Source organism: Schistocerca cancellata, chromosome 1, assembly GCF_023864275.1.
Source record: "Schistocerca cancellata isolate TAMUIC-IGC-003103 chromosome 1, iqSchCanc2.1, whole genome shotgun sequence".
Lineage (NCBI taxonomy): Eukaryota > Metazoa > Arthropoda > Insecta > Orthoptera > Acrididae > Schistocerca > Schistocerca cancellata.
In genome coordinates this window covers 842,882,117-842,895,989 of record NC_064626.1, presented here as the reverse complement: position 1 = coordinate 842,895,989, position 13,873 = coordinate 842,882,117, and the positions used below count along the sequence as shown (strand labels likewise).

General features: G+C 59.3%; 1 protein-coding gene across 2 annotated transcripts in view; it reads left to right on the top strand.

The window, feature by feature from the left end:
* The window catches only part of LOC126188913 (protein argonaute-2), a 216,883-nt gene that overhangs the window by 125,656 nt on the left and 77,354 nt on the right, over window positions 1-13,873 (top strand). The window lies entirely within an intron of this gene.

The following is a 13,873-nucleotide window of genomic DNA, read 5'->3' as shown; positions in this document are numbered from 1 at the left end:
CCTCCCCACAATTCTTTCCCTCTCCTCCCCACAATTCTTTCCCTCTACTCCCCACAATCTTTCCCCCCAATCTTTCTCTCTCCTCCCACTAATCCCCTCTCCTAACCACTGACGCCCCCCGCCTCGCACAGACACCTCCCCCACATCCCACTGACGCCCCCCCACCTCGCACAGACACCTCCCCCACATCCCACTGACGCCCCCCACCTCGCACAGACACCACCCCACATCCCACTGACGCCCCCTCTCATCCCACTGACACCCCCTCTCACCCCACTGAAGCCCCCTCTCATCCCACTGACGCCCCCTGCCTCAAAGTGACGCCCCCCCCACCTCGCACTGGGGCCCCCCGCCCCGCACTGACGCCCCCCTCATCCCACTGACGCCCCCCTCATCCCACTGACGCCCCCTCATCCCACTGACGCCCCCCTCATCCCACTGACGCCCCCCTCATCCCACTGACGCCCCCCTCATCCCACTGACGCCCCCCTCATCCCACTGACGCCCCCCTCATCCCACTGACGCCCCCCTCATCCCACTGACGCCCCCCTCATCCCACTGACGCCCCCCTCATCCCACTGACGCCCCCCCTCATCCCACTGACGCCCCCCTCATCCCACTGACGCCCCCCTCATCCCACTGACGCCCCCCTCATCCCACTGACGCCCCCCCTCATCCCACTGACGTCCCCCCTCATCCCACTGACGTCCCCCCTCATCCCACTGACGGCCCCCGCCTCACACCGACGCCACCCCCTGCCTCGCACTGAGGCCCCCCCCTACCTCGCACTGACGCCCCCCTCCTGCCTCGCACTGACGCCCCCCTCCTGCCTCGCACTGACGCCCCCCTCCTGCCTCGCACTGACGCCCCCCTCCTGCCTCGCACTGACGCCCCCCTCCTGCCTCGCACTGACGCCCCCCTCCTGCCTCGCACTGACGCCCCCATCCTGCCTCGCACTGACGCCCCCATCCTGCCTCGCACTGACGCCCCCATCCTGCCTCGCACTGACGCCCCCATCCTGCCTCGCACTGACGCCCCCATCCTGCCTCGCACTGACGCCCCCCTCCTGCCTCGTACTGACGCCCCCCTCATCCCACTGACGCCCCCCTCATCCCACTGACGCCCCCCTCATCCCACTGACGCCCCCCTCATCCCACTGACGCCCCCCTCATCCCACTGACGCGCCCCTCATCCCACTGACGCCCCCCTCATCCCACTGACGCCCCCCCCTCATCCCACTGACGCGCCCCTCATCCCACTGACGCGCCCCTCATCCCACTGACGCGCCCCTCATCCCACTGACGCCCCCCCTCATCCCACTGACGGCCCCCGCCTCACACCGACGCCACCCCCCTGCCTCCCACTGAGGGCCCCCCCCTACCTCGCACTGACGCCCCCCCCCTACCTCGCACTGACGCCCCCCTCCTGCCTCGCACTGACGCCCCCCTCCTGCCTCGCACTGACGCCCCCCTCCTGCCTCGCACTGACGCCCCCCTCCTGCCTCGCACTGACGCCCCCCTCCTGCCTCGCACTGACGCCCCCCTCCTGCCTCGCACTGACGCCCCCCTCCTGCCTCGCACTGACGCCCCCCTCCTGCCTCGCACTGACGCCCCCCTCCTGCCTCGCACTGACGCCCCCCTCCTGCCTCGCACTGACGCCCCCCTCCTGCCCCCCTCCTGCCTCGCACTGACGCCCCCCTCCTGCCCCCCTCCTGCCTCGCACTGACGCCCCCCCTCCTACCTCGCACTGACGCCCCCCCTCCTGCCTCGCACTGACGCCCCCCTCCTGCCCCCCTCCTGCCTCGCACTGACGCCCCCCTCCTGCCCCCCTCCTGCCTCGCACTGACACCCCCTCCTGCCCCCCTCCTGCCTTGCACTGACGCCCCCCTCCTGCCCCTCTCCTGCCTCGCACTGACGCCCCCGCCCTGCCTCGCCCTGACGACCCCCCCCACCCCGCTTCGCACTGACGAGCCCTCCCGCCCGCACTGACGCCCCCCTGCCACGCACTGACGCCCCCCACCCCGCCTCGCTCTGACGCCCCCACCCAGCCTCGTTCTGACGCCCCCACCCAGCCTCGTTCTGACGCCCCCCACCCAGCCTCGTTCTGACGCCCCCCACCCATCCTCACTCTGACGCCCCCCACCCATCCTCACTCTGACGCCCCCCCACCCAGCCTCGCACTGACACCCCCCCCACTGCATCGCACTGACGCCCCCCCCCCCTGTACTGCACACTGACCCTGTCCCCCGTCCCGCACAGACCCCCCCCCCCGGGCTTTGCACTTACCCCACCCCCCCGCACCCTGTGCCACTCACTGACGCCCTCCCCAGCCTCGCACTGACGCCACCCGCCGCGCTTCGCACTGACGCCACCCCCCACCTCGCACTGACTCCCCCCCCGCCTCGCACTGACTCCCCCCCGCCTCGCACTGACTCCCCCCCGCCTCGCACTGACTCCCCCCCGCCTCGCACTGACTCCCCCCCCGCCTCGCACTGACTCCCCCCCCGCCTCGCACTGACCCCCCCCGCCTCGCACTGACTCCCCCCCCGCCTCGCACTGACTCCCCCCCCCCGCCTCGCACTGACTCCCCCCCCGCCTCGCACTGACTCCCCCCCCGCCTCGCACTGACTCCCCCCCCGCCTCGCACTGACTCCCCCCCCGCCTCGCACTGACTCCCCCCCCGCCTCGCACTGACTCCCCCCCCCGCCTCGCACTGACTCCCCCCCCCGCCTCGCACTGACTCCCCCCCCGCCTCGCACTGACTCCCCCCCCGCCTCGCACTGACTCCCCCCCCGCCTCGCACTGACTCCCCCCCCCGCCTCGCACTGACTCCCCCCCCCGCCTCGCACTGACTCCCCCCCCGCCTCGCACTGACGCCCCCCTCCGCCTCGCACTGACGCACCCCTCCTGCCTCGCACTGACGCCCCCCTCCTGCCTCGCACTGACGCCCCCCTCCTGCCTCGCACTGACGCCCCCCTCCTGCCCCCCTCCTGCCTCGCACTGACGCCCCCCTCCTGCCCCCCTCCTGCCTCGCACTGACGCCCCCCTCCTGCCCCCCTCCTGCCTCGCACTGACACCCCCTCCTGCCCCCCTCCTGCCTCGCACTGACGCCCCCCTCCTGCCCCTCTCCTGCCTCGCACTGACGCCCCCGCCCTGCCTCGCCCTGACGACCCCCCCCACCCCGCTTCGCACTGACGAGCCCTCCCGCCCGCACTGACGCCCCCCTGCCACGCACTGACGCCCCCCACACCGCCTCGCTCTGACGCCCCCACCCAGCCTCGTTCTGACGCCCCCACCCAGCCTCGTTCTGACGCCCCCCACCCAGCCTCGTTCTGACGCCCCCCACCCATCCTCACTCTGACGCCCCCCCACCCAGCCTCGCACTGACACCCCCCCCACTGCATCGCACTGACGGCCCCCCCCCTGTACTGCACACTGACCCTGTCCCCCGTCCCGCACAGACCCCCCCCCCCCCGGGCTTTGCACTTCCCACCCCCCCGCACCCTGTGCCACTCACTGACGCCCTCCCCAGCCTCGCACTGACGCCACCGCCGCGCATCGCACTGACGCCACCCCCCCACCTCGCACTGACTCCCCCCCGCCTCGCACTGACTCCCCCCCGCCTCGCACTGACTCCCCCCCGCCTCGCACTGACTCCCCCCCGCCTCGCACTGACTCCCCCCACCCCGCCACGCACTGACTCCCCCCCCCCGCCTCGCACTGACTCCCCCCCCGCCTCGCAGTGACTCCCCCCCGCCTCGCAGTGACTCCCCCCCCCGCCTCGCACTGACTCCCCCCCCGCCTCGCACTGACTCCCCCCCCGCCTCGCACTGACTCCCCCCCCGCCTCGCACTGACTCCCCCCCCCCCGCCTCGCACTGACTCCCCCCCGCCTCGCACTGACTCCCCCCCCGCCTCGCACTGACTCCCCCCCCCCCCCCCCGCCTCGCACTGACTCCCCCCCCGCCTCGCACTGACTCCCCCCCCCCCCGCCTCGCACTGACACCCCCCCCCGCCTCGCACTGACTCCCCCCCCCGCCTCGCACTGACTCCCCCCCCGCCTCGCACTGACTCCCCCCCCGCCTCGCACTGACTCCCCCCCCGCCTCGCACTGACTCCCCCCCCCGCCTCGCACTGACTCCCCCCCGCCTCGCACTGACTCCCCCCCGCCTCGCACTGTCTCCCCCCCGCCTCGCACTGACTCCCCCCCCCGCCTCGCACTGACTGCCCCCCGCCTCGCACTCTTGCGCCCTCCCTCCCACTCTTGCGCCCTCCCCCCCACTTTACAGACACTGCTCCCCTCCCCCTAACTCTTCCCCACTCCCTCTCCCCCCACTCCTCCCTCTCCCCCACTCCTCCCTCTCCCCCCACTCCACCCTCTCCGCTCACTCCTCCCTCTCCCCCCACTCCCCAAATCTTCCACTTTCCTCCACTCACCCCCCACTCCTCCCCTCCCCCTTTCCCCTTTTTCTCACGCTCACTTAGCCCTGCCTTCCCCTGCTCTCTCCTCACCCAATCCCATTTCCACTCCACCACCCTTCTCCCACACTGCCCGTGCCCTTCTCTGACCCTGCTCTACCCTGCCCATGTACTCCCTTAACTGTGCCTTCAACATCTACCCCCTCCTCCCCCAGATGTATCCTCATAAACATGTGCTCCACCCTGTTACCACTTCACTCCTCTCTCTCCCTCGCTTGCCCTCCCTCACACCTGTACTCTGTCCGACTGTTCCTCCCACACCCATGTCCTCATCAAAACGTGCCTCACCCATTCACCACCTCTCTCCCCCAGCACACATGCTCTCCACCAACTGTGTCCTGCATCCATCCATGTGCTCCCTCACCTGTGTGCTTATGCGGTGCGTCCCTCCAATGCAACCTCTCGCACACACTTCATCTAATTGTCCCTTCCCCCCATGCTTCCCTCACCCACCCACAACCTCCCCCATGATTCCCTCACCCACTCATCCATCCTCACACGTTTCGGCCTTCATGTGATTTTCTGGAAGAGCGAGCCAATTGGGGAACTGTGCCTTACATGGTGCATAATGTCTATCATGTGCTAAGACCTCCAGCGTCCTCAGACGTGAATCTGCACTTTCACTCATTCTCCAGCTGTTGGGGGAGGTCGCCCTCCTGGGTGTGATTTCCATCCTCTTTGCTGTCGATGATAATTGATTTCTTAGCTCATTTGCCAGTCCATTGTGGTGGGGCCAGCATGTACCCTGTTAGTTGTAACCCCCTGACCACACAGGGATCGCTCTGCTGATACCTGCACTATTAACTGCCCATGTATGCCAAGGAATATATGTCCATCACCCTGGGGCATCGGGTCTCCCGGCAATGGCCATCCTGCCAGGTGGCCTTTGCTGTGGCTGGGTGGTGCCCATGGGGAGGGTCCCTGGTCGGAGTGGGTGGCATCAGGGCAGATGATACAACACGAAGTGTTGTACGCCACCTCTTGCTGGTGATCAAACACCAGCAGTCTCCAATCGGTTAAGGTCTAGCTTCAGTGCTAAGAAATACGAGCCCAAATCGTTCCTCTCACTGGCCCCACCATGGGAGGAACGCCAGGCTAAGGATGGGAGCAAACTTATCATCCTGGTGCCTTGTATGTACGAGAGTTGATTTGGAATCTTTCTTGTCAGTGAAACTTCAGTTTCTTGTGGAGCATTTAGAGGACAAGTTTGGGGAGGTGGGGAGGGCTTGTCCAAAATGCGATCAGTGTCGATCTTCATCAAAACAGCATCCTCTGCCCAGTCACAGGCATTACTCGCGTGTAACAAGCTGGGGTACATTTCTGTTTCCATCACACCCCATAAGAGCTTGAATATAGTCCAGGGTATCATATTTCACAGAGACCTCCTTTCGCAGTCTGACAATGAGCTGCGTGCCAATGTAGGCACGTTCACCTGCATGAAGACAAGTTGGAGATATGCTGGCCACGTGAAGCCGAACTGCATGGAAAGTGAGTGGTGGAGAATAAGTGCTGCGAACTCAGTGGTGCGTCCACCGGGATCCGAGGGATAATCAGATTGTTACTGGTGCCTTCATCTTGGCCTTCGATGGTGACACATTACCCGAGAAGGTCAAGGTGATGGTCTACAGCTATGATGTAAAACCATATATCCCTCCCCCGATATGGTGCTTTAAGTGCTGGAAGTTCGGCCACATGTCTCCCCGCTATACTTCCAATGTCACCTGTCAGGATTGTGGACGTCCTTTACACCCCAGAACTCCCTGTGCCCTGCCCCCCATCTGTATCAACTGCAGAGAGCACCATTCGTTGTGCTCGGCAGACTGCGGGATTCTCCAGAAAGAAACAAAAGTAATGGAATACAAGATCCTGGACCAACTGACCTACATTGAGGCTAAGAGAAAATTTGAGAGGCTACATCCTGTGCATATGCCGTGAAACTACACAGCTGCTACGACAATGGTTCTACCATCTTCCGTTCCTCCATATACAGTTGGTTCTCAGACTCCACCTGCTCCCTTGATGATGGAGGGGGTCATTTCCTTCCCTGTTGCTCGTGCACAACCTGCACAACCCCCCCCCCCCCCCCCAAACAACCACCGGGGACGTCAGTCCTCACTTCTCAACTGGAGAAGCGTAAGTCGTCTTTGGCTCCTCTTGCCTGGAAGGGATCCCTTGGGTCGCTCCCTTCCCAGGTTCCTACCAGTTGCAAAGCTGACACCTACCAGTGGCTAAGCAACCACAGGTAGCTGGTCATAGGGCTTCATGGTCCTCCTCAGTCCCTGAGACTGAATCAGTGAAGCCCTCCCAGCCAGACAAACCTAAGGAGCAGCAAGAGAAACCTAAAAAGAAAAATACCCCCAAGAACCAAGGCAGTGCGGTGGTATCCACACCACCACTACCTACATGCTCTGTGTCTGAGTATATGAGGTGGAGATTCTGGCATCCGCTGAGGACCTAGATCTTGTTGGGCCTCAGACACAATGCATGTCGATCGTACAGGTACTCACCTGGTGGCAGCAGGTGACCCTGAGGTGTAGACTGCCTCATTGAGTGTTTCATACCTTCCCAGTCTTACAATCATGTAATCCTCCAGTGGAATTGTGGCAGTTTTTCCACCACTTGGCTCAGCTACAACAACTGGTAAGCTTTACAACTGCTCTTTCTGCATTGCTCTCCAGGAAATCTGGTTCCAGGCAATGCAGGCCCCTGCCCTCCGCGGCTATAAGGGATATTACAGGAACCATAGCGACTATAATAGAGTGTCAGGTGGAGATTGCATCTATGTCCTGAACTCAGTATCCAGTGAAGCTGTGCCCCTTCAAACCCCTCTTGAAACTGTGGCTGTCAGGATAAGGTCGATGCAGGAAATAACTGTCTGCAATGTATATTTTCCTCCAGATGGTGCAGTACCCCTGAACGTATTGGCCATACTGATTGATCGACTCCTTAAACCTTTCCTACTTTTGGGAGATTTTAATGCTCATAACCCCTTGTGGGGTGTCGCCATGCTTACTGGCCGAGGCAGGGAAGTCCAAAATGTATTGTCACAACTTGACCGCTTCCTCTTCAATACAGGTGCCCCCACTCATTTCAGTGTGGCATATGGCACATATTCGGCCAGTGATCTCTCAGTTTGCAGTCCTGGCCTTCTGCCATCTATTCACTGGAGAGCACATGAAGACCTGTGTGGAAGTAACCACTTCCCCATCTTCCTTTCACTCCCTCGGCATCATGCCCATGGACGCCTACCCACATGGGCTATAAACAAGGCAGACTGGGAAGCCTTCACCTCTGCTGTCACCATTGATATTGTCATTGAGCAGGTGACTACAACGATCGTTTCTGCAACGGAAAATGCGATCCCTCATTCTTTAGGGTGCTCTTGACGAAAGACACTCCTTGGTGGTCGCTGGAAGTCGCTGAGACAATTAGAGCATCGGCAAGCTCTACAGTGACATAAGTGGCACCCTTCCCTAGAGCATCTAATAGCCTTTAAGCGGCTCTGTGCCCGCTTTTGCCAGTTCATTAAAACGACGGAAACAGGTGTGTTGAGAGAGGTACGTGTCGGCCATTGGGTGCCATATGTGACCTTCCCAAGTCTGGACGAAGATCAGACTTCTTTTTGGGCACCAGACCCCAACAGGTGTCCCTGGCATTAACATAAATGGCGTGTTATCTACCAACGCAAATGCGATTGCTGAGCACTATGCTTGAACCTCTGTGTCGGGACCGAGCGAGGCGGCGCAGTGGTTAACACACTGGACTCGCATTCGGGAGGACGACGGTTCAATCCCGTCTCCGGCCATCCTGATTTAGGTTTTCCGTGATTTCCCTAAATCGCTTCAGGCAAATGCCGGGATGGTTCCTTTGAAAGGGCACGGCTGATTTCCTTCCACATCCTTCCCTCACCCGAGCTTGCGCTCCGTCTCTAATGACCTCGTTGTCGACGGGACGTTAAACACTAATCTCCTCCTCCTCCTCCTCTGTGTCGGAGGACTACCCCTCAGCCTTTCGCACCCTCAAATGGCAGATGGAAATGGATGTCATTTACAGAGTGGGCGCTCCTCAGCACCCTTGCACATTCTCCCCACGCAGCTCCTGGGCCAGATCGGATTCACAGTCAGATGATTAAACACCTCTCGTCTGACTACAAGTGACATCTCCTAGTCATCTTCAACCTGATCTGGAGCGATGGTATCTTTCCATCACAATGGCAGGAGAGCCCGTAGCCAAAACCTACTTGATGTGGATAGTTACTGGCCCAACAGCCTTGCTAACTTTCTTTGTAAGCTGCTGGAACATATGGTGTGTTGGTGGTTGGGTTGGGTCTTGAAGCCTTGTAGCCTACTGGCTCCATGTCAGTGCGGCTTCCGCCGGGTTCGCTTTACCACTGATAATTGGTTGCTGTATTTTTTGACTTAACGTAAAGCATATGATACGACCTGGCGACATCATATCCTTGCCACATTGTATGAGTGGGGTCTCTGGTGCTGCTCCCGATTTTTATCCAAAACTTCCTGTCTCCCCGTACTTTGTGTGTCAAGTCGGTGGCTCCCATAGTGCTGCAACCCCCCTCCCCCCCCCAACCTCCCCGTATTCAGGCAAATGGTGTTCCGCAAGGCTCTGTATTGAATGTCTCTTTAGTTTTAGCGGCTATTAACAATCTAGCAGCAGCTGTAGGGCCGTCGGTCTCACCTTCTCTATATGCCGATGACTTCTGCAATTCGTACTGCTCCTCTAGTACAGGTGTTGCTGAGTGGCGCCTACAGGGAACCATTCACAATGGCAGGCATGGGCTCTAGCCCACGGCTTCCAGTTTTCCCTGTCAGCATTACACCGTTCATCCAGAACCAGAACTTAACATTAATGATGATCCTCTCACTGTAGTGGAAGTGCTAGCAGCACCTCAATGCCCTCTGCTGCCTGATCAACACCAACTGGGGTGCAGATTGCTCTGTGCTGCTACAGAGCTCTTGTTCAATCCTGCCTTGACTGTGGGAGTCTGGTTAACTTTTCAGCAGTGCCCTCAGCGTTGTACGTTTACTCGACCCAGTGCACCACTGTGGTGTTCACCTAGTAACGGGAGCTTTTAGAATGAGTCTGGTGACCAGTGTGTTGGTGGAGCCCGGAGTTCCTCCATTGAATTTTTGGCGTGCACAACTGCTTGCCAGTTACATTGCATACATTCGTAGTTCTCTTGTGCATCCGAATTACTATCTCCTTTCCCTTCCCCTACCCTTGCTCCACTCCTTCCCCCTCCATCGCCCTTCAACTCGCCTTACTCGTCCCCCGCCCTTCACCTCGCCTTCCCCCTCCCCACCCTTACCCTCGCCCCCTCCCTTCCGCCTTCCCTCCCCTCGCCCCATCCCTCCCCCCGCCCCTTCCCTCCCCGCACCTCTTCCCTCCCCCTGCCCCTTCCCTCCCCTCGCCCCTTCCCTCCCCTCGCCCCTTCCCTCCCCTCGCCCCTTCCCTCCCCTCGCCCCTCCCCTCCCCTCGCCCCTTCGCTCCACCCGCCCTTCCCCTCCCCTCGCCCCTCCCCCGCCCCTTCTGTTCCCCCGCCCCTCCCCTCGCCCCTTCGCTCCTTCCGCCCTTACCCTCCCCTCCCCCCCACCCCTACCCTCCCCACGCCCATACCCTCCCCACGCCCATACCCTCCCCCCGCCCCTACCCTCCCCCTGCACCAAACCCCTCCCCTCGCCCCTTCCCCTCCCCTCGGCCCTTCAATTCCCCTCGCCACTCCCCTCCCCTCACTCTCTACCCCTCCACCCTCGCCCTTCCCCTCGACTTTCCCCTCACCCCTCGACTCTCCCCTCGCCTCTCGACTCTCCCCTCGCCCCTCGACTCTCCCCTCGCCCCTCGACTCTCCCCTCGCCCCTCGACTCTCCCCTCGACTCTCCCCTCGCCCCTCCACTCGCCCCTCGAATCCCCTCGCCCCTCCCCCACCTCGCCCCACCCCTCCCCTCGCTCCTCCACTCTCCCCTCCCCTCGCTCCTCCACTCTTCCCTCCCCTCGCTCCTCCACTCTCCCCTCCCCTCCCCTCACTCCTCCCCTCCCCTCACTCCTCCCCTCCCCTCACTCCTCCCCTCCCCTCACTCCTCCCCTCCCCTCACTCCTCCCCTCACCTCGCTCCACCCCTCCCCTCACTCCTCCCCTCACCTCGCTCCTCCCCTCCCCTCACTTCGCTCCTCCCCTCCCCTCACCTCGCTCCTCCCCTCACCTCGCTCCTCCCCTCACCTCGCTCCTCCCCTCCCCTCCCCTCACCACGCCCCACCCTCATCTCGCCCCAACCCTCCCCTCGCCGCACCTTTACTTCGCCCCACCCCTCCCCTCGCCCCTCCCCTCACCTGGCCCCAACCCTCCCCTCTCTCCTCTACTTCCCTTCCCTTGCTTCTCTGCTCCCCTCGCCTCACCCCTCCCCTGTCCCATCCCCTCCCCTCTGCCCTCCCATCCCCTTGCTCCCCCCTTCTGCCCTCCCCTCTGCCTTCCATCCCCTTGCCCCTGCCCTCCTCTCGCCCCTCCCCTCTCCCCTCCCCTCTCCCCTCCCATCCCCTTGTCCTTGCCCTCCTCTCGCCCCTCCCCTCCCATCCCCTTGCCCCTGCCCTCCTCTCGCCCCCCCCCTCTCCCCTCCCATCCCCTTGCCGCTGCCCTCCTCTCGCCCCTCCCCTCCCCTCTCCCCTCCCATCCCCTTGCCCCTCCCCTTCTGCCCTCCCCTCACCCCTGCCCTCCCCTTCTCTTGCCCCTCCCTTTCTCTCGCCCCTTCCCTCCTGGCCTCTCCCTTCCTCTCGCCCCTCCCCTCCTGGCCTCTAACTTCCTCTCGCCCCTCCCCTCCTAGCCTCTCCCTTCCTCTCGCCCCTCCCCTCCTAGCCCCTTCTTTCCTGTCGACCCTCCCCTCCTGGCCCCTCCCATCCCTGGCCCCTCCCGTCCTGGCCCCCCTTCTAGCCCCTCCCCTCCTGTAGCCCCCTTGCCTCCTCTAGCCCCCTCTCCGCCTGTAGCCTCTCGCCTCGTCTAGCCCCCTCTCCTCCTCTAGCCCCTCGCCTTCTCTAGCCTCCTCCCCTCCTCTAGCCCCCTCCCCTGCCTTCCTCTCGCTCCCACCCCTCCACTCCTCTCCCCGACTACCTTCCTCTCCTCTCGCGCACTTCCTTCCTCTCCTCTCGCACACTTCCTTCCTCTCCTCTCGCACACTTCCTTCCTCTCTCCTGCTTTCTTCCATCTGTTCATCTCCCCTCTGACACCCTCAGTGCCCTCATCACCATACCTCTGTTATTCATCATATTTCGCATCCCCTCCCCCGTGTCATCCTATCTCATTTCCTATTCCCTACTTCGCCCCAACCCTTCATTCTTCGTCTCCCCTTATTCTCTTTCTCACTCTTTTTTACCCTTAGCCTTAGCCTTAGCCTTAGCCTTAGCCTTAGCCTTAGCCTTAGCCTTATTCAACCACTAACTTCCACTCCTCTCCCCACACTCACGTTCACTCTCTTCATCCCTCCCCTTCCCCCCTGCACACTACCTCATCTCCCTCACTCACCACCTCATGCTTACAAGTCTCTGCTCATCCAACCCCTCTTTGTTCCTTCCAAGACTTCATTCTCACACTTTCTCTCATGCCCCCCCCCCCCTCTCATGCCCCCCCCCCTCTCACGTATCCCTCTCTCCTGACAGCCCTTCCCGTATCGCTCACTCACCTCTGCCACCTCGGCCTTCCTCGTTCCTCTCTGCTGCCGCTGCCCCTGGCCCTCTGCCACCACCCCCGCCCTCTCTGCCACTGCCGCCACCTTTCATGCAGTGTTTGAATCCTAAGTTTATAACAACAAAGTAGTCCTAACTGTTTATTGATTACATGTATGTGCAAGTACTCATAGTTTCTTAATTTAGTAGTTTTTGTCACTATGCAGTTATCCATGTAAATTAAATGTCTTCTGTAATTTAATGTAGCAGTTCATTAAATTGTTCCACTGGTTTGCAAAAGTTTGCTGAATTTTGGTTTAAGACATGAAAAAGTCAAAAAGTAAGTCTCTTAGAATTGGATGATCTTGAAATGGGAGAGAAAAATGACACACATCCTCCCCCTTTTTCATGGTTAAATTAGTAACAAAATCTGCTTGGGTCAAACTGTGCTCTCTTGTTCATTTCTCTGCTTGAAATTGTGGAATATTGATGGGTAAAAATTAGACAAGTATATGCCCAATGAGGTTGTGATTGAGAATTTAAGAAGTTGCTATGCAACTAGATAGATTATAACCACAGATAATGTAGCCAGTTTTGTAGCAGCAGTTTATTGTAAGTTGGAGGAACAACTAAGCATTTAAAGTAATTGGAAAAAGGTGCTGGTAATACTTGAATTCATGAAAGTCACTGGAGAGATTCACATAACTGTAGGTTTGTATTGCTGACAGGAGTATAATCTGGAATTAGAGAATAGTTCAATTTATCTGTATTACCTTGGATGTTGTTGAGGTCTGCAAAAGTCTTAAGAAATTCTCAAAACTGAATATATAGCTGTGCTTCAGTTACTATTATGGGAACAAATAAAGTTATTGAAGTTAAAAAATTGTAAAATATGGAATACTTTTTTATGCCTATCGGTACCTTTTTGGAGACCTGAAATCTGCTCTAGAAGAATCAACTTCGATAGTGCATCTTTTGAACTCAGCTAGCATTTGAATAAAATCCCTTTGGATATTAAGCTGTGTCATAATAAAACACTAAAATCAACTATGAAACAGATGTTTTTACTGTCTTTCCAACATAAATGTTCATGATAAAGTCGCCCTGAAGTGATGCAGTGGAAGATTGTTGAAACATCAGTTTTGGGGTGGCTTTAATGTTTCGTAATGATAAGCCTAGTACTCAAAACGATTTTATTCAAAGGACATTAATCATGAAAGCCTATACATTTTCATCTGTTTGCACTGTTCATCCATGAAGTTAATGTAAACTCTTATGCTGTTATTTTAAGATACCTGACCATGGCCCTAATGGGTGGCTGTTGGAGACTTCAGCCATGATCACACAGAAAAACTAAACTGGAACCTAATTGCACTTGGTGTAACTGTAATCATTTGCAACAGACTTAACAATAAGAATTGGTCACGTTCTTGTGAAACAAAGTGACACCTTTTCTTAATTTGTTTATCATCAAACAATGGAAAACATGCGTAATTGTATCACAGTCACTGTTTTGAAGATATTGACAAATTGTGAAGTTTCGGCGATTCGAGATTATTATTCAGTGAATTGTTTCCTTCAGTGCACTTTATAATTCTCTTTATATATTTTTGACTTGCAACTCTTGCATTACATGTTCATTCAACTGAGTCTGCCCCACCACTGTATTCATGGGCTTGCTCACATTGTAGTTGCGACATAACAATGGCCTGTCTACCAGAAAAGTGAG